This window comes from Mesocricetus auratus, unplaced genomic scaffold, assembly GCF_017639785.1.
Source record: "Mesocricetus auratus isolate SY011 unplaced genomic scaffold, BCM_Maur_2.0 Super-Scaffold_6723, whole genome shotgun sequence".
In the NCBI taxonomy this organism is placed as follows: Eukaryota; Metazoa; Chordata; class Mammalia; order Rodentia; family Cricetidae; genus Mesocricetus; species Mesocricetus auratus.
Genome location: NW_024429183.1, coordinates 5,936,790 through 5,957,771, shown reverse-complemented (window position 1 = coordinate 5,957,771; position 20,982 = coordinate 5,936,790). Strand labels below are relative to the sequence as shown.

Genomic DNA, 20,982 nt, shown 5'->3' with positions numbered 1-20,982 from the left:
TGTGGTGGCTTTGACAAGATGTAGGATGGAGGCCTGAGTCTGAGGGGGTGGTTATAGGCACGATGTGAGGGGATAGGCTTTGTGAAGCCTGGAGTTCAGGGTAAGAGAGAGCTGGAAGGCTGCTGGGAATGAATGCAGAGGAGGGGCCTTGTCTCTGACTTTGAAGAGATCTGAAGAGACTGTGAGCCACAGCTTGGAGGACGGATGGCATGACCCTTAGCAGTTCTACTTCTTGGGACTCTGCTCTGGGTTCAGACACAGGCCTAGTCCATCTCCACCCTCTTGGAGTCTGCATTTACGAGAGGCAAGGGGAAATCTCTTGGGTGGAGGACCCAGGAGGGAGGTGTTCGCGGTGCCCTTCCTGGGGATGGAGAGGCCCTTGCTTGCAGTTTCAATCTTCCTAAAATCCAGTAAGACCCCAACAATGGGTCTCATCAAGACAGTTGTGTATTTCACTGGGGGCATTTTCTTAAGTTGAGGCAAAATACACATAAAACACCCTTTTGCAGCGTACAGTTCAGTGGTATTCACTATGCAGATAATCCTGTCTCTAGTCTGAGACATTTCCACTCACAAGCAATCTATAGCTATCAAGCATTCTTCCCTGCCTACCCTGGCCTTGGTCAGCCATTTGTCTGACTTCTGTCTATAGATTTATATGTTCTGAATATTTTAGATGAGTGAAATCTTTTGTCCTGTAACCTTCAATGACTGAATTCTTTCATTTAGCATGCTGTCTCTGAGTGTCCTATGTGTTAGCATGTTTCTAACCTATCCTGTCCTTCTCATTGCTAAATAACCCATGGCATAAATAGACTATATTTGATTTGTTCACTCACTTACTGATGGATGGATGGATACTTAGGCTCTTTCTCCTGTTTCACTATTGTGAACTGTGGTTTGGTGACATTCATCTCCACCAACTTAGTTTAGCTCAAAGTAAGTTTCTCACCCTATGTGAGGGAAACAGGCTGGAGAAGAGGCAGACTAACTGTGTTCTTGGCTCAGGCAGCTATATACTAGGACCTGCTGCTGTCCTGCCTCCAGATCACTGCCCTCCCAGACTGAGAGTGTCAAGTGTTTCTGCTCTCACTGTCACCATTTCTTCTCTCTATCCTGGCTCTTGAAATTTCTATGGTCTCTAGTAGATTTCACCCCTATGCTTTTCTTTCCTGCTTCTCTGTCACTCACACCTGGAATCCCTGTCTCCCTGAATGGCTTTGTACCTTGTGTGTGCCACCTGTCTCACTCAGCACAGTTTCATTGTTTGAGTGAAATAGGATCAGAGCAGTGAATGGGAAGGCCCCTTCTTTCTTTGTCATCTCTTTACTCATTTGTCCCCTATCCATTCCTACCTCCCAACAAATGTGTGTGAAGACCGCACTCTGTATAGAAACACTGTGGTATTAAGATGCATACATTAATGATCTCTGGCTGTTTGGATGCTCATTAAAAAACAGCATAAACAAAGAAACCCCAAGATAACCTAGAATTTAGTAGAGCTATAGTCAAAGTGGTTTTGGAGATGGGGCAAAGCAGGTGGTCTAGGGTCCTGGGGAAATCTCTAGGGTACTCATGATAGGGGCTTCTGAGGTTGAGGTTCCCCTTAGACTTCATAGAATTAAAAACCACATGTTTAAATTTGTGTCTTAAGGCCGACCTATCACCACAACACTCAGCAACAACCATTAATAAACAGTGATGTGATTGGAAGGCTGATCCCATGAACCTCTCATTCCCCAGGTGCCATAAGCTCACATTTCTACAATTGCAGTGTTTGGTTCTCTCAGCTTTTCCTCCCTCCAGAAGAAGAAAACAAGGCAGGGAGTTCACCCAAGGCCACTTATCACTTTTATGGAGGAGCCAGAATCGCAACTCCTACCCTTTGAGTTTCCAGTCTGTTGCCTAGCTACCGAACCTCCCTGCCTCTTCCACTACACCACAGCTGAGCAGGCACTTAATAATCATAATTGATGGTTCTGCCTAGAAGGGAGGGCTCAGAGTGTTTCTGGGGAGTTTGTTTTCACATATAAATCTTACTCTTCCCATGGTCAATACCCTGTATGCTTTTGTTTTGGAGAGGACCGGCCCTGTCTCAGTTCTCAGTGGGGTTTTCTTAGCTGTGCAGATGATTTTTATTTGTTATCTTTCTTAGTTATTTTTTTTAGGGGGAGGCTAGTTCCTACTTACACATTTTTAAAAAGAGAGATGGTTTCTGCCCTATCTCTGTCTGTTCTAAGAGAAGAGTCTCACGATAGCAATGTTAAGAAATGGAATAAAGTTGAGAAGAAGTTAATGATTTTCCTCCAGAAATAACCCCCTGGTTTTGGTACAGATTGAGTTCTGAGATCAACCCCAGGTGTCATTCCTCAGAAATTGTCCCCTCTCCCCCATGTTCTCACTGGCCTGCCACTCCTGGAGTAGGCTAGACTAACTGGCTAGTGAGTCCTGCCTTGCCAGCACTGTCTATCAACCAGATGTGAGCTACATAAAAACAAAATTAAAACCTAATGGTAAAAAGAGAGGGTAAAGTGACAGTATAGACAACTACCGAATCACAAGTTAATTGCTTGTGAGAGGGATGACCTTCTAGTATGTCCTGAAGGGCAAAGAGAAGACAATGAATAATTATTCCTGGGGAAGAAAAACAAAATCATAAAGACTCAAGGACTACAGACACAGGTCACGGGGGCAGAGAGGTTTGATTCCCAGCACCTATGCAATACAATCTGGGCATGGTGTCATGGGAAATGCCAGGGAAACAGAGTCAGGGGATTCTTGGGGTTGGCTAGCTAGCCAACCTTAGCCCAGGTGGATAGTTGTAGGGAGATATGCTGTCTCAATAAAACAAAAACAAAACAGTGCATGGCATCTGAGGAGGAGTAACAGCTAAGGTTGCCCTTTAACCTTCATATGCATGTACACACTCGTGAATGTGACCACACACACACACACACACACACACACACACACACACACACACACACACACACACACACACACACACACAGAGTCTTTTACCAGTGAGTAAAGGAAAAGGCTTGGCATCTGAGTTGAGCTTACTTAGGCTCCTCGGGGTGCTTTATGCCAGATGTGGAGGGGGGGAGATAATCTAAACAGTAAGAACATTAAGGTGCAGGTGAGGGGTGAAAAGACATGTGCTGACCAAAGGAGGGTGTCTGGAGGAGCCACACAGGTCAATTTTGAGGGAACCATCCCAGATTATACCAGAGGATCTGATCTAATCATCCTTTGACGTGGAAAAAGGAAGAAGAGAAAGTCAGAGTTAGAGGGAGGCTTGAAGGTGATGTATTTCTGCATTTGAAGATGGGAGAAGGGTCCCTAGAAGCTGGCAGAGGCAAGGAAGCACACAGACCCAGAGCCTGCACAGAACATATTTATCTTAGGATGTGACTCTATTACTCCATCACTTAAAAATCCAGCTTGACTTGTCTTTGCCCTGGATTGGTTGGCTGGCTGACATATTATCCAGCTTTTGGAGGAATACGACAGACTCTAAATCTAAAAGGGTTTTATAAAGTAGATATTGACTAGTTGTTTTCTGTTACTGTCACACTGATGACAGGAAGAAATATGATAACATTTCGACAAAGGCAATTTAAGGTAAACATTAGGAAGAGTTTTCTTATCAGTAAAATTTATTTTTCTGTAACAACTTTCCAATTTATAGGCTAAGTTAGACCATGATACTAACAGTCAAATGAAGAAAGGCTGTTCCTGAAACAAACAAACAAAGCCAGAAATAAATTCATCCAGAAAGCTTCTTGGGACGACCAAGGGAGCCACATCGGTGTCAGTAACAATATTTGCAACTAACTAGAGATACAGTTCTGGAAGAGTTAGCTTGGGGATCTGATTACCTGGAAGGATTCTGATACAGGGCCCACTTGCCAGCATTCATGGCAGTCTACCCATGATGGGCATAATAATGGTTCCCAAAGAGCTTGGCTTCCCAGTCCTAGGAAGGTGTGTCTTCTCCAACAAAGCAAGGAAGAACACAGGCTGAAGATGGAACTAAGTCCGCCTATTAGCTGATCTTATGGGGTTTCACCTTGGATCATAATAGAGGACCCAATCTAATCATGCTTCAAAGAGGAAGTCAGAGGGAGGCTTGAAGGTGTCATGCTTCTGGCTTTGAAGATGGAAGAGGGGTCCTTAGAAGCTGGTAGAGGTGAGGAAGCTCACAACCCCAGAGACTGCACAGAGCCTGATGCAGCTGTGTCAAGCCCTTGATTTTAGCCCAAGAAGACCCATTTTGGACTTTTGATCATCAGAACTCAAGACAATAAGCTTCCTTTTTAATGTTCTATTTAAAATTTAAATTAGAAACAAGCTTGCTTCACATGTCAATCCCAGCTCCCTCTCCCTCCCCTCCTCCCCTACTCCCCTACCAGTCCCCTCAGCCCCCCACCATTTCCCCACTCCATTACCCAGGAAGGGTGAGGCCCTCCATGGGGGATCTCCAGAATCTCTCATTTCGTTCAGGGCAGTGCCTAGGCCCTTCCCCAAGAGTCCAGGCTGAGAGAGCATCCCTCATTGTGGGATGGGCACCCAAAGTCCATTTGTATGCCAGAGATAAATACTGATCTACTACCCAAAGCCCCATAGATTGCCTAGGCCTCCTCACTGATGCCCACATTCAAGGGGTTTGGATCAATCCTATGCTGGCTTCTCAGCCATCAGTCTGGGGTCCAAGAGCTCCCTCTTGTTCAGGTCAACTGTTTCTGTGGGTTAAGCCAGCCCAGTCTTGACCCCTTTGCTCATCAATCCTCCCTCTCTGTCCCTGGATTCCAGGTCAGTTCAGTGTCTAGCTGGGTGTCTGCCTCTGCTTACACCAGTCACTGGATGGAGGTCCTGTTTCCCAGATTCTCTGGCATTGGGATTGTAGGCTGGCACTTCCCTGATCAATGTCTAAAATCCATATATGAGTGAGTACATACTATATTTCTCTTTTTTGTCACTGGGTTACCTCACTCAGTATAGTTTCTTCTAGTGCCATCCACTTGCCTGCAAATGTCAAGATTTCATTGCTTTTTCTGCTGAATAGTACTCCATTGTGTAAATGTACCACATTTTCTTTATCCACTCTTCAGTTGAGGGGCATCTAGGTTGCTCCCAGGTTCTGGCTATTACAAATAATGCTGCTATGAATATAGTGGAACAGACATCCTTGTTGTGTGAATGTGCATCTTTTGGATATATGCCTAAGAGTGGAATTGCTGGGTCTTGTGGTAGACTGATTCCCATTTTCCTGAGGAATCCATACTGATTTCCAAAGTGGCTGTATGAGTTGGCACTCCTACTAGCAGTGGAAGACTCTTCCCTTTTTCTCACATCCTCTCCAAGATAATCTGTCATTGGTGTTTTTGATTTTAACCATTCTGACAGGACTAAGATGGTATCTCAGAGTTGTTTTGATTTGCATTTCCTGGATGACTAGGGAGGTTGAACACTTTCTGAAGTGTCTCTCAGCCATTTTAGGCTCCTCCATTATGAATTCTCTATTTAGTTCAGACTCCCACTTTTTAATTGGATCCTTTGGTGTTTTGGAGACTTGCTTCTTGAGTTCTTTGTAAATTTTGGAGATCTGCCCTCTGTCAGATATGGGGTTAGTGAATACCTTTTCCCAATATGTGGGCTGCCTTTTTGTCTTGCTGACTGTGTCCTTTGCCTTACAGAAGCTTCTCAGTTTCAGGAGGTCCCATTTATTAACCGTTAATCTCAGTGTCTGTGCTATTATAGTTATGTTCAGGAAGTGGTCTCCTGTACCAATTCTTTCAAGGGTACCTAGGCTTCCCTTTTTTTTAACACACCAAGTTTATGGCTATTTGGTAGAACAGCATCAGGAAATCTAAAGTGGTCAAGATGGTGTAATGAGTGATGGACTTGTGGAGAAGTTTTGCTTTGAGATAGACAGAAATTAGGTGAGAATATGTGGATTCGAAAGTTATCATTTCCCAGCTGACCTGAACAAGGGGGAGTTTATGGACCCCAGACTGATAGCTGGGAAACCAGCATAGGACCCACTCAGACCTCCTGATCTGGGAAATCTATGGGGCCTCTGACAGTGGATCAGTATTTCTCCCTAGTGTATGAATGGACTTTGGGAGCCCATTTTACATAGAGGGATACTCTCTCAGCCTAGACACATGGGGGAGGACTTAGGCCCTGTTCCAAATGATAGGACAGACTTTGAAGATCCCCCATGGGAAGCCTCACCATCCCTGGGGAGCAGAAACGGGATGGGATAGGAGGTAGTGGTGGGCAGGGGAGGAGAAGAGTGAGAGGGACCTGGGATTGATATGTAAAACAGCTTGTTTCTAATTTAAGTTAAAAAAATCTGTAAAAGAAAAAAGTTATCATTTCCCATTTTTTACACTAAATTATTTCTTGGGGTATAGTTTCAGACTTCTAGAAAAGTTGAAAAATATGCTATAAAGAATATTTACCTACCCTCACATCGTCTCCCTCAATGTTAATGTTTTAACACACTTGCTTCAGCGATTTCTCTCTCCAGATAAATATAGTCTATAAATATAGCACATGTTGCACACAAGTGCTATATGGACATAATGAATATTCTAGCATCGTGCCTCCTTATATACACATATGCATACATGCATATTCATGTGTGTGTGTATGATTTATTCTCTCTGAACTATTTGAGAGTAAACTACAGGTGTGATGTCCCCTTGTATTCAAACACTTCCTTGTGTCTCTAAAGTCAAAAACATTTTCTTACATACCTATGATACAATGATCAAAATCAAGAACTTTAAATTTCCAAAGGACTGTTGTTACACTTAACAGGAAACACAATTTTTTAATGGTTCAAGACTGCATTTCGCATTTACATATTATGGTTTGTTAGTCTCCTTTTATTCTGGAGCAGTAATTTAGCCTGACTTTGTTTTTCATGAGTCCCATATTTTTTGAAGAACACAGGCTATTCAATAGAACGTCACCTAGTCTGGTTTTATGTGGTACTTCTGCGGATTAAGATTTAAGTAATCTATTTTTGGCAGAAATATGTAGAGTTAGCACCATACCCATCTCCATGCATCTGGCCAGACAATACTTGGTGAAGGTGTATTTGTCTGGTTACATCATTCTCTTGGTATTTAGTAAGTACATGATGGGAAGACATAGCTGTTTTCTTCATGATACTTTTATTTAATATCCATAATTCTTGCCTAGGGCAAATAATGTGATAGTAGCTATCATTTAGTAATTTCATAATTGTCTAAAACTTAAATGTATGTCTTTAAGAGATAAAGATTTAAAGATAACACTCCAATGCCTTCATATTATTTAAAACCAAAGGGCTTGTTTAAGATAGCCAAGCATTACTTTGTCTCATTTTATTTAAGAAAAGGTTTTATTTTTAGATAATTTTAGATTTACAGAAGAATTTCAAAAGCAGCACAAAAGCTTGTTATAGATCATCAGTGTGTTGAATAATATGTGGCTCACATGGAAAAGCTTGATATTTTAAAATGATTTTTAAAAATTTATTTTTTAACCATGTGTCTGTGTGTGGATGTATGTATATGTGAGCGCTGGTACTCACAGAGTCCAGAAGAGGATGTTGGATTCCTTGAAACTGTAGTTAAAGCCCAACATGAGTGTTGTAAACTCAAGTCTTGTACTCTGTAAGAGTAGTATATGCTCTTAGCCACTGAGGCATCTCTCCAGCTCTTGATGAGCATGATTTTGGTTTTGTTATTTTTACTGTATGGATTTCTAACCTGTAGACAAGTTGACTTTGTATTTTATCAACTTGACAAAGTAAAATGCTAGCTCTAAAAATATTTTTCATTAGTATTTTGGAGTTTTTGATTTAGATAATCAAGTTATCTGTTAATGGAGACATTTTAATTGCTTCCTTTTTGATTCATTGGCCTAGATTTATATTTCTTTATTGCAAGGGCTAGTATTCATTTGGTGTGGAAATTTAATAATTATATAATGCTGAATAGAAGTCATGGAAGAACATTGTTTAATAAGAAAACATTGGGATTTCTAATCACTCCATATACTTGCTTCCTCCTTTTCCTGATACATTGTAAATTGTGTTGCATATTGATCAATCTTCAAGTATTCAACTAGCATTCCCAACACAAATTCCAATTGGTTGTGAGGAGTTATCTTTAATTTTTTAAGAAAAATTCTACATGTATGTATGTATGTTTTGCCTACATGTATGTCTGTGTACCACATGAGTGCCTAAGGAAGCCTGAAGAAAGAGTTGGGTTCCCTAGGACTAGAGTTATGACTGCTGTGAGCTTCCACATGAGAATCGGACCCTGGCCCTTGGAAACAACAGCCAATGCTCTGAGACATCATTCAGGCACCAGAACTATTTATCCCTTAAAAAGTAATATCATAACATCACAATCATTTTAGCTAAACTCTTCTTGCAGGTGTCTATCCAGTTTTGTCTACCCCAGGCTATTGGTTTCCCCTCCCCTTCTTCCCCTTCTCCTCTCCTCATTTTCCCTGTCTTCTTCTCCCCTCCTCTCCATATCAATAGCTCTTCCTCCTGGTGTTTTGGTGCAATCAATCATTTGCCCTCAGATATCAGTTCTCCAATTTGAGAAGCTGAACACTTGCTGTGTTTGACCTTACTGTTTTGCTGTTGGCATAAGGGTGAGAAAAGTGGTCTGTCCAGTGTTTTATCTGAGTGGAACTGGAGGTTCCTTAATTGTTTTTCAATTGAGTCAGAATCCAAATCAGATTTGCTGATATACCACTTACATCTTTGATTCAGTTTCTCCTCTTTGTCCTTTTGTATCCATGCCTTTCTTTCCTTTTTCCCCCCTGTTATTGTTGTCAAAAACATGAGGGTTGTCTACATGAGAGTTTACCACAGTTTGAACTTGCTATTTTGGTGCCTGTGGTTAGTTTAAAATGGGCCTCTGTTCCCTGTATTTTCTGTGAGTCAATAGTTAGGTCTCCAGGCTTCATGAGAGTCAGGTTCCTTTTTCTTTGATAAATCATAATTTAGATGTATTACTTACTGGCCATTGATAATCTGTGTTTAGCCTCACTATGACACTTTCTTTTCTTTTATGGATGCTGAAGATGAAGCTCATAGAAGTAACGTGATTTTTGCCAAGACACAACAGCTAGTCTATAATCAATGCTGTATTCAGACCTGTAACTGCCTTGCAATGCAGGTCCACCATGTACACCACAGCACCCTGTTCCTGCAGACACTGCATTATTGAGCCTTAGAACATCAATGCCTGATTCCTATGAATATGAGGCATGCTGCATTAGTCAGGGTTCTTTAATGGAGCAAAACTAGTAGAATGAATATATGTATATGTGGTCTATGTAGTCCAGCAATGGCTGCCTGGTGATGGTATCTCATAGTTGTTCAGTCCACAAGACTGTATGTCTCAGCAGTCCCAATGTAGCTGGAATCCTGGAGGATTCCTGGAGAGCTGCTGATCATCAGTCTATGTTGGAATCCTGAAGAAGTTGGATTTAATTGTAGTCACAGCAATAGGGTAGACAAACTGGCCAGCAAGAGCGAGGGCAAGCAGGCAAAAGCAAATTTTCCTTCTTCCATGCCCTTTTATCTGGGCTGCCACCAGGTGTGGTCAAGATTTCCAGTGGGTTTTCTTGTTTCAAGTAATCTGATTAAGAAAATCCTTCACAGGACGGCTGCGTGATGGTGGCACACACCTTTAATCTCAGCACTTGGGAGGCAGAGGCAGGCGAATCTCTGTGAGTTTGAGGCCAGGCTGGTCTACAAAGTTACACAGAGAAATCCTGCCTCAAAAATGCAAAAAAAAAAAAAAGAAAGAAGAAAATTCTTTACAGGCATATCCAGCAGTTTGGGTTTTAGTTTATTCCAGAAGCAGTCAATGAGTTGACTTACCACACGTACTTAACTCTTTTAGGAACAGATGAATTATTTGAATTCCGTTCTTCTTGGAGGCATAGGGCAGTAACAAGTGACCTTTAAATTGTTTTCCCCTTCAAACTCTAAACCATGATCATTTCTGTGTGTACAGTTAAGATTGTTCTTGCCAGTTCACTGCCTGGGAGGACACCTGAGCTCAATTCAGAACCTTGAGCACATTTGGGTTTCGGGAGCCCCTCTAGTGCTTCTGGAGAAAAGATACAAGATAAATAAGGCCACTGAAATTTCTCTGTAGCAGAGAAATAGGGGGAGAGTGAGAGAAAGGGGTGGAAAGGAGGAGAGAGAGGATTGGTTTTTATCTTCCACTTACATTTTTCATGAGACTTTTATCTAAGGTGATATAGTGTCTCTCTTTGTGGCCAAACAATTCCATGAATTATGGGTTAGAGTTCAGTGGAGACATTTCAAGAAAAAAGACACGTTTAACTCTATAAAAATAAATTTGTCACGTTCAAGCGAACCAAGGACAGACATCTGTCTTGACCAGAGTGTTCATTTTTCAACGTAACTGGCGGTACTCAGGTGCCAATCCTGTATCACCCGATGCAGATTATCATGTCCCTGAACTTATTTTCTAAAAGAGGACATGGACTTCCTGCCCTGCAGATATTTCTTAGGTACTCTGTTTGTGAAATGTATAATGTAGACATTATTATTGGAAGAGCTCTAAGGCTGGCAAGTGCTTGCCATACACAGAAAGAACTGACTCCATGATGTTTCTCCTGACTCCAAGATGCAAGCTGTGTCACACACTCATGCACTCACATTGTAGATGCACAAAATAGTAAATAAAAGGTTTAAATGGCTTTAAATCTATTTCAAATACAGTTTTCGCAGTAAGTGGAGATGAAATCTGCCTTGTAACCATGGAGTTCTGGGATTCTTCAGCAGAGGAAAGGATTGGGATCTCTGCTTCTTCACAGTGTGTGTGAGTCAGGGCACATGGAGGTTCTGAGTTCCTGCTGCCATCAGGAGAGAATGGAGCAGAAACAGGATCTAGGGTCCATCAGAAGGAGTGGGAAGAACAAATGTTGGTAGGAAACCCAGGAGCCTTTGGAATATTTTGGCAGGAAGGAGTACCAGTCTCCAGTCCAGCTCATGTTGGTGACATGACTTGCACAAAATTAGGAGATTTCTAGTGGCCAAGTGGATTCTGAAGTTATGGCTCTTCTACCCTGTATCATGAGTTTCTCTTACCCTGGTATCTAAATACAGAAGACCTGGATTCTGAAGTCGACTGTGTCTGTGACCTTGGCATAGGATTGTCACCAAGCTTGTTGATTCACAATGTATGTGAATGAAACAGGGTAGTGTATGTGGAAACCCCTTTCAAGAAGTAAAGCACTTGCAAAAGTGGTTACATCTGTGGAAGCAAACTGAGTTTTATTAGACCATTAGCCCTTTAAGGAATTTTTGTATGTTGCTGCATGCATGTGTGTACATGCATGTGAGCTGCATGGAGGCTAGAAGCTGGTGTCTGATATCTTTGTTCTACTCTTGACCTTAAGTTTTGAGACAAGGTTTCTAACTAGTCCTGGAGCTTGCTAATTCAGCTAGACTGGCTGATCAGCAGGCTCCAAGCATCCTCCTACCTGATTCTCCATCATTGTCATTACAGATGCACATCTGGCATTTTCTGTGGGTACTGGAAATCCAAACTCAGGTCCTCCGGCCTGTGCAGCAAGCAGCCTATGAAGTGAGCCATTTCCCAACCCCAGAAAACTTCACAGTAGATCAATTCTTGTCCTCTCTCCTAAAAAATTATACAGGGATTCAAAGCCTATTAATACATTGTAAAATAATGATTGATGTGGTAGTCAATCACAAGCTCAATGAGAGTACCCTGAAGGATCATAGGAGGGTCTGGGAAGAGCCTGACTCCAGCAAGTTGCCTGCAGCATTATGCAGGTGCCTCCTAGCATCTCTTTCCTACTGCTGCTACAAAAGAGGACAGTTAATAAATTGTGCTAATGTCGATGGGAGTGTTCACCAGGGATGCTTGGAAAGAGTAATCTTCACATTTAGAAGTATTTTCTCATTATGGATAATGGGATGATGAGATGAAAAATGATCTTGGCTACTTATGATCCTAAGGAGCCTTCAGCCTGAATAATCTATGGAGAATCAGACATAATGGCAGCAAAGAAGTAACTCATTTGCTACAAGGTCCGTGTAGTTATTTAATCACTTTTCTTATCATATAAATACGTGGTCCCATGCAAAGTGGCAGGAAGATACCAATGGCATAAATTGTAGATGTGTGGAGGTGGCTTGGCAAATGCTGTGAAGGCAGAGCTTTGTTCCAGACAGCTCTGTGATGGAGCCCATGCTCCTTCCTTACGGTGCAAGCTTTGCAGAATAGAGGCACTGGAATCCTTCACTTTGTCCTTAGGCTATTTACCATTATGAAACAGGGATGTATGAAATTGCCAAGACAAACTTGGATCCTGTTTGGGCTTAAAAGAGATCATTAGAGTGAACAAAGCTTTAAGAGACTACTAGAATATGAAGTTATTGTTACTTTACTTTAAAATTTTAGATAATTTAGGCCAAAGAATAAAATGAATATGATTAGCCACATATGATAGACCTATCTATCATAAAAAGTAACCATGGAGATGGGACAGGGACAAAAATGCCCCATCTGGGTTTTGATCTCAGCTGAAAAAATGTTAGCACAAAGACCACAGCGTGTTCAACTCTTGTTACAGATGCCAGGGACTCTAGGAGAGCAGAGTGAGGGGGATGCAGGAACAGACTCAGCATCTGCAATGTTCTGACAAGCTGGTCAAGGATAGGGCTAGAAGTGAATAGATGTAAAAGGAGGAGTGGGGCCAGTGAGATGGCTCAGTAGTTGGTGCCAAAGCCTGACTACTTGAGTTTGATCGCAAATTCCAAATGATAGAGGGAGAGAACTGACTCCCTTGGATTGTCCTCTGTTCTGTGCACATGCACCCCCCCCTCTCCCTCTCCCTCTCCCTCCCTCCCTCCCTCCCTCCCTCCCTCCCTCTCTTTCTCCCTCCCTCCCTCCCTCCCTCTCTCTCTCTCCTCTCTCTCTCTCTGTCTCTCTCTGTCTCTGTCTCTGTCTCTGTCTCTGTCTCTGTCTCTGTCTCTGTCTCTCTCTCTCTCTCTCTCTCTCTCTCTCTTTCTCTCTGAATGCACCAAAAAAGTGGATTGGTCTTAGTGCTGTATTCTGGCCCTTCTTGGACCTCCAGGATTTTCAGTAACTCAAACTGGGGTTGTACTAGTTTCTTTTTCTCAACAAGATCAATTGAAGCAAAGAAAAGGCTTAATCTGGCCTACAATTTCAGGGTACATCATGGCAGGGGGTAATGGCGGGATGAGCTGGAGGCAGTTGGTGTTCCATTCACTTTCTCCTTTTTATTCTTCAGTCCAGGCTGCAAGCCAAGGAAATACTGCTGCTCAAATTCATTATGCCTTGCTTTCTCAGTTACTCCAGTATAGACAAACCCTCATAGACATATCCTGAGGCTTATCCCTGATGTGAGTCTAGACTCTGTCAAGTTCACAGTATTAACCCTTATAGGGATTGTGCTAAAAAATAAACATATGAACATGTCTTGACACAGAAGACCCCAGTAGTCAGTATCACGTAGCCATGGAATCAAATCAAGTTTGGTTAGATCCACTGACTGACATTCCTTGGTGAGTTTCACACTAGATCAAGTCTTGCCCTCTTTTCCAAAAAGTATGTTTGTAAACCCAATGTCCATTAAAATATTGTGTATTAAGGGGTGGTCAGCCTCTTTAGCAGGAGCATCCTGAGGGGCCATGGGGTGGTGAGGAAAGCCTCTGCTCTCGATATCACTAAATGTGATGAAGTAAGTATTCCCCCATTAAGAGAGCTGTAATCACCACCATCCCCCTTGCTCAGAGCTGCTCCCATCATGAACTGAGGCAGCAAAGGGATCTTGATTTGGGATAATGCTCTGGTTCACTATAATCGTATAATAAAATGCTGATTGACCAGTAGCCAGGCAGGAAGTACAGGCAGGGCTACCAGACTAGGAGAATTCTAGGAAGAGGAAAGGCAGAGAAGGAGTCTCTAGCCAGATGTAGAGGAAGCAAGATAAAAATGCCTTACTGAGAAAAGGTACCAAGCTAAACATAGATAAGAATTATGGGTTAATCTAAGTTGTAAGAGATTGTTAGTAATAAATCTGAGCAATAGGCCAGACTGTTTATAATTAATATAAGCCTTTGTGTGTTTATTTGGCAGTGAACAGCTGCAGGACAGGGAGGGACAGAAACTTCCATCTACAGGACCTATGGGGACAGTGCTATCCAACAGAAACAGTGCAAATCACAGAATCAGTTTCAGATATCCCAGAGCACATGTACAAAGAGAAAAAAGAGGCGACGAATTGACTAATTTTACTGATTTTTAACCCAAATTAAGATTGTCAATGAACAATGGGATATTTTACATTCTTTTATAACACCTAGTCTTGGAAATCTGATATAAATTTTACCTTTTTTCCTTCCTTCCTTTTTTTTTCACATCTCAATTTGTACTATTTACATTTCAAGCTTTGTAGTCACATGTAGCTGGTGGTGACTGTTTTTGAAAACAAGTAATCCCCATCCCCATGATACAGCTTAAGTTTAGTTTGTTTTGAAAGGATGGATTCTCAGAGTATCTGCAGTAGGAGAAGAGAATGTTTATTTATTATCAAATGACATCTAAAATCAAGTCATTATTATCTTCAGAGTTAAAATATTTACTAGGAGAATTTGGATAAATGGTTTTCTCAGCTTTGAAAAAGAAAGAAACCACAGAGGGAAAAAGTAGATTTAGTATTATAAAATAAAACATTTTGGATGGTGAAAAAGTTAGAATAATCATTAAAAGGGACACTCCAGAAATTGAGGAATATATTTGCCTCTTCACAGATTTTAATGAATATCTACACAATATTAAAAAACTCATTCAAATACAGAAATCAAATTCATACCTTATTTGATTCTGAGATATTTAACAGGGAAAGCAAATAATGAATAGAATGTATCATCTGTCTATTTGTTAAATGAATTCAAACCAAATCATTGTTAAATCAAGGCAATACTTTATACTTATTAATGAAGCTATCATGATAATACTGATAAAATTATAGTACAAAGAATACATAGACAAAGTCCTTTAGAAATGCAACATGACACAATAGCACCGGAGGCTTAAATGGTTCCCATTTTCTCACTGTAGTCCCATTTCTTACATACCAAGGACACAGTCCATTAAAAGAGAAGACAAATGTTTTAAAGTATTCATTTCCACTTGTCACTAATAGTGAAAAATTGAGAAGTAATTAGGCAAATGATACCAGATCACCTTAATGTACTGTGATGCAGTCTCCAGAGTGGCAATTATGAAGGTTAGATGGAAAAATGTTTAAAGTATACTAAATGGAACATAAGAATGTAGAACTTTTAAGTATCCATTTATGATGGCAGTATGACTCTATACAGGTGGACAAAGATCAGGATGGGATTATATAAAAATCGGAATGATTGTTTAAAAGGTGGAGGGACTATGGTATGAACTAAGTTTATAAATATATTAGTAACACAAATGAGTATAATCAACAGTGCTTGAAAAAGTGCAGGTGCACTTATACTGATGGAAGACAAGATAGCCAAAGGATCATAGGTGGAGACTTTGACAATAGAGGATCAGCCTTTGAGATCCCTCAGTCCCAGAAGCAGAACATCTGAGTACCCCACGAGATGTCATAGTGGCCTTGTAGGCAGCAGCAGGCAGCATTAGAATTTATCACCAAGTTGAAGCCAGGGTATGGGCAGAGGTTTGGCAACTCACTTCTTACTCTTATGGACCACAGAGCTCTGAAATGTACTTAAAAGATTAATTTTTTTGTATATTCCTTCCTTCTTACTATAACCAAGTACAGCAGGCTATAGGAAATAGGACAGGCAGGTTTCAGTCTCTCAGTGGGTCTATCTTGTAGCCTGTGGGTCATATGTGCCCCAGTATCACTATGAATACAGTCCAACATGCAATAAACATTAGCAGTGTGTGTGTGTGTGTGTGTGTGTGACATTTTATTTTGTAACTTGGTTATGTGGTTATTGAACATGAACGTTGAGATGACAATGTCATACTACAATGTGAAAAGGTTGGACACCCATTTGTTTCAAATCCTAAACACAGGGATTCATTTAGGAATAGGTACATAGTCCAGTGCTGGCCAGGGACAATCAAACCTAGGACCTTTATTTAATTCCTGGGGAGAAAAGCTCTGGCTTCCACTTAGAAGTAAAACATAGAGACCCTGCAGATATCTTATTCCCACAAGAGGCATCATTGTTTGGAAGTGAATTAAGTAGAGCAAAGCTCATCTTTGGAATGCACCGACATGATGATCTGTAATCTTGTTGTCTTGACATTTCGCATTTGATGATCAGGATGGTGATGGTCTCTGCTGATCTTAAGGTAATGCATGCCTCTTGTCCAGCCCCAGCCTGCCTTATGCTCTTTCTTGTGTAAAAGCATTGAGGAGAACAAAAGAACATCATGGACTTTTGTGTATGCTTAGTATGGTAGAGAAGGGCCAGGAAAATGGATAGAAACACTGACTCCAAGGGAGAGTTCCATGGAGTGTCGTGATATGAGTCACACTCAAGGGCACCCAACACATAGATGCAATAGTACTAGAGGGAGTTGGAAAGGCTGATCATCTTGATTTGACCATTAACTATTGTATATATATATATATCTAATTACAATTGCACAAACATGTACAATTATATGCCAGTTAAAGAAAGGCTCAGTCAAAATCAGTAGACTGCATATACTTGAGCAATAAAGACCTAGCAAATACAATTAAAAATACTTCCACTTCTAGTACAAATTAAATCCATCTGTATTTTAGAAATTAAAAAACAGTAAGACATGAGTAAAACTTAAATGGAGAAAATTGAAATTGTAATTTTTATGGGAAGACATAAAAGAATGGAGAGGCAAGCTGCTACTAGATGGAAGGATAATAGTTTGTAAGGTACTCATTTCCCTTAAAATGAAGTTTGGTGAGATGTGGATATCACTTATTTTGAAGAATGCTTGCCGAGTGTGCAGAAGATCTCAGGTTTGGTTGCTACCAGCTGTGATGGTACAAGAGATAGAGGCCAGACTGGACTACATGGTAACCTTGTTTCAGAAGAAAAGATTATAGAAACAGCAATGAATTGACCAAATGCTTCCTAAAATAAATATAAAAGGGACAATGTGTAAGTTGAAAAGTGTGACATTGACTTTTAGAACCTAAATGGAAGACATGTCTCTAGAAGAATTCAGATATAGACCAGTTAAATATGGGACTGCAGTTAATGGGAAAGCAAGGGCTTTAGTAAGTGGAATAAAATTGAACACACAATAAATGATGCTGGGATTTTCATTTGGAAGAGAGTATAGATGAAATTTGTGGCATCATAGTTTGAGTATTATATCCTACAAAGAGAAATATATTCCTGATGTTAATAAACTAAGTGCAAGGAGTGCCATGATCACAAAAACCTATAGAATCTTTAGCAGAAAAACAAAGTAATATTTTGTAATCTTTAACAGTGAAGCCCTCCCTAAGATATTAAAGGTACACACTTGTATGGTGGGGAATATTAGTTGATGATATGTTACATTTGTTTATTCTGTGGGATAGTTACTTAATGATGCAAAGATCTGTTGTATTCTTTTTTGTTGCATTTGACTAAATTTGTAAAGTTGGATTATTTTGCCTGTCTAAAACACTTGATTGGTCTAAAAAAGAGCTGAACAGCCAATAGCTAGGCAGGAGGGGGATAGGTGGGGTTGCCAGACAGAGAGAATAAATAGAAGAAGAAAAAGGCAAAAAGCAGATGGAAAAATTTAAGCTAAGAAAAGCTGGCTAGAAACAAGCCAAGCTAAGACTGGGCATTCATAAGAAACAATAAGTTTCTGTGTATTTATTCGGGAGCTAGGTGGCGGCCCCCAAACAGTAAAAAATAACTAACAACACATGTGCACACATGTGCATTGTTTTGTAATAATTTTTTGATTTATATAAAAGTTGCAAAGACCTCCTGAAATTAACAACTAGTTTAACACAAAGGCATGAAGTTTGACCACCCAAAGTTAAAATATACACCCATTCTTTCTCACAGAGTACACAAAAGGCAAATTAGCAGAACTTATGTTGAGCTTAAGGGTTATTCTCTGGACAGACTGATAAATAGATCAGCATACTCAGCAGGCAGTATATTAATCATATCTAATAATGAGCACATATAATCAGAAGTGTAAATTGGGACCAAATATATGGGAAAAGAAAAAAAAGAACAGTTTAGAAAAGGAAGAAAAATTATGTTTGACACACTTGGGAAAATGAACCCAGGTAAAGTGATAGTTAGAAAAATCAAAGTGAAAATAAAGTAACAGTATTCATCTATTAGAAGGTTAAATAAAACCATTAAACCTGAAAACTTAGGGCTCTGGACATAGCTCAGTGGTAGAGCTCTTGTCTGGTGTGCACAGAGGTCTGGGTTCAATGTCTAGTATTAGAGGGAAAAATCAACAAACTGATAATACCAAACATGGGAAGATGTACTCATTTGTCTATCTTGTTGGAGAAAGTGTGTGAGTGTCCAGGATGTGTCGTAAAAGTTCAGAAGTTAAACCACAGTGCTGAGAGAAGATAGCTGGTGTGGTAGGCATGTTTCTACTCAAAGCACCTCAAGAGGCAGAGGCATGGGGTCAGGAGTTCAAGCCCAGCCTTAGTTGATAGTAGGATCGGTTCCTTTCTGCATTTAAAAAATATTGTATTTGTATTTGTGAATAAAGGAATGCAAAGTAACATATAGAGTACCCACCAAAGAATAGGGAAATGGATCATTTTGTTTTAATTTTTTTATTACATTTTTATGAATTCGTTGAGAATTTTGTACAATATATTTTGATCATATTCATCCCTCCATCTACTCTTCCTAGACTGTGTGCACTCATACATGCTAATATGTGCACCTGCACAAACAGGTGTGAAAGCCCCAGTTTAAAATAATGAGTACTGTTTTCCTTGTAAACCATCAATATATTCTTTAACAATATAATTTTGGAATAATAAGACGCATCCCCAAGGGCCTGGGGTGAGAAACCAAGTTCTGGTAGGAGTCATGCTGGGTTTGTTTCTTTTCTAACAGTGTGTCATCCACTTATTCATCCATCTTATGTCCTATTTGCAAGCAAGGAAACAAACAAAAAACCCAGAAATCCCAGCAGAATTCTGAAGATAGAATACAATTTAAATATTTGTCCTTTGTGGAACTGTTTTTGCAAATGTTGCCACTTGCAGTATCTTCCATATCATTTTAAAAACAATTTGCAAATGATTGATGTATTGTGGTCACCATTTTGTACTCTTGAAGGGAAAATGTTTTTTATCTTTTATTATTAATAATTAATTAAATTACAACCAATTTCCCCTCCTTCCTCTGCTCTTAGTTCTTCTCCCTCCCTTCCCCTCTGTTTCCCTGATCCACTCCTCCTGTTTCTATTCAGAGAAGAGAAGGTCTTCCATAGATATAAACATAGCATATCAAGTTAAAGGCTGTGTAAGGCAATCCATTATTAGGGAAAGGGTTCCAAAAGCCAGCAAAAGAATCAGAGACAGTCCCTGATTCCACGGTTAAGAGTTATGCAAGAAGACCAAGCTACACAATTGTGGCATATGTTCAGGGGGCCTAAGTCAGTCCCAGGCAGGCTCCCTGGTTGTTGGTTCAGTCTCTGTGAGCCCCTGTGATCCCAGGTAAGTCAATTCTGTGAGTTATCTTGTGTTGTCCTTGACCCCCCTGGCTCCTATAATCCATCCTCCGCCTCTTCTGGAGGATTCCCTGAGGTCCACCTAATGTTTGGCTGTGGGTCTCTGCATCTGTTTCCATCAGTTACTGGGTGAAGCCTCTCTGATGAGAATTGGCCTAGGCACAGATCCATGAGTATAGCAGAATATTATTAGGGATCATTTCATTATTGTTTTTCTTTGGTCAGTTGTGTTTGGTTCTGCCCTAGGTCTTTGGGCTGTGAAGCCTCTGAGTCCTGGCCTTCTAGGTAGTGCTGGGGGTAGGCTCCTCTCATGACATGGGTCTCAAGCTGGATCAGTTATTCCCCGAGATGCTCACCCCATTCTAGTTGTATCTCCCAGTACTCTCTGACTAATCCTCCCCCTACCCAATTCTTCCTGTTCCCATCCCCTTCTCAACCCACCATGTTGATTCTATTTACCTTTCCCTAGGAGATTCATATGTTCCCCCCTTGAGCTCTCCTTGTTACTTAGCTTCTCTGGGTCTGTGATTGTAGCATGATTATCCTTTACTTCACAGCTAATATCCACTTATAAGTGAGTACATACCATGTTTGTCTTTCTGGGTCTAGGTTACCTCACTCTGGATGATTTTTTTTCTCATTCCATCCATTTGCTTGCAAATTTCATGATGTCATTATTTTTAATAACTGAGTAAAGCTCCATTATCTAAATGTACTACAGTTTCTTTATCCATTCTTTGGTTGAAGGACATCTAGGTTGTTTCCAGTTTCTGGCTATTATGAATAAAACTGCTAAGAACAGAGCTGAGCAAGTGTCCTTGTGATATGATGGAGATCTCTTGGGTTTATGCCCAGAGTGGTATTGCTGGGTCTTGAGGTAGAAGATATAATTCCCAGTTTTCTGAAAAACTGCCATATTGATTTCCAAAGTGTCTGTAAAAGTTTACACTTCCACCAGCAATAGAGGAGTGTTCCCCTTAATCCATATCCTCTCCAGCATGAACTGTCACTTTGGTTTTTTGATCTTAGTCATTCTGGCAGGTGTTAGATGGAATCTTAGTTCTTCTGATTTTCCAAGATAGCTAAGGGTGTTGAAATTTTATTTAAGTATTTCTCACCATTTGGGATTCCTTTGTTGAGAATTCTCTGTTTAGATCCATACCCCCATTTTAAATTGAATTATTTGGTTTGTTGATGTTTAGTT

The 20,982-nt window shown here is 40.5% G+C and overlaps 1 long non-coding RNA gene across 1 annotated transcript; it reads right to left on the bottom strand.

Moving 5' to 3' along the window:
* Positions 1-12,153: 12,153 nt before the first annotated feature.
* LOC121136627 lies at positions 12,154-15,364 on the bottom strand. The gene is made up of 3 exons (XR_005873674.1): positions 15,306-15,364; positions 14,449-14,616; positions 12,154-12,411 (listed from the first exon to the last, which is right to left on the bottom strand). It is a non-coding gene; the product is annotated as an uncharacterized LOC121136627 (long non-coding RNA).
* Between the last annotated feature and the right edge of the window lie 5,618 nt (positions 15,365-20,982).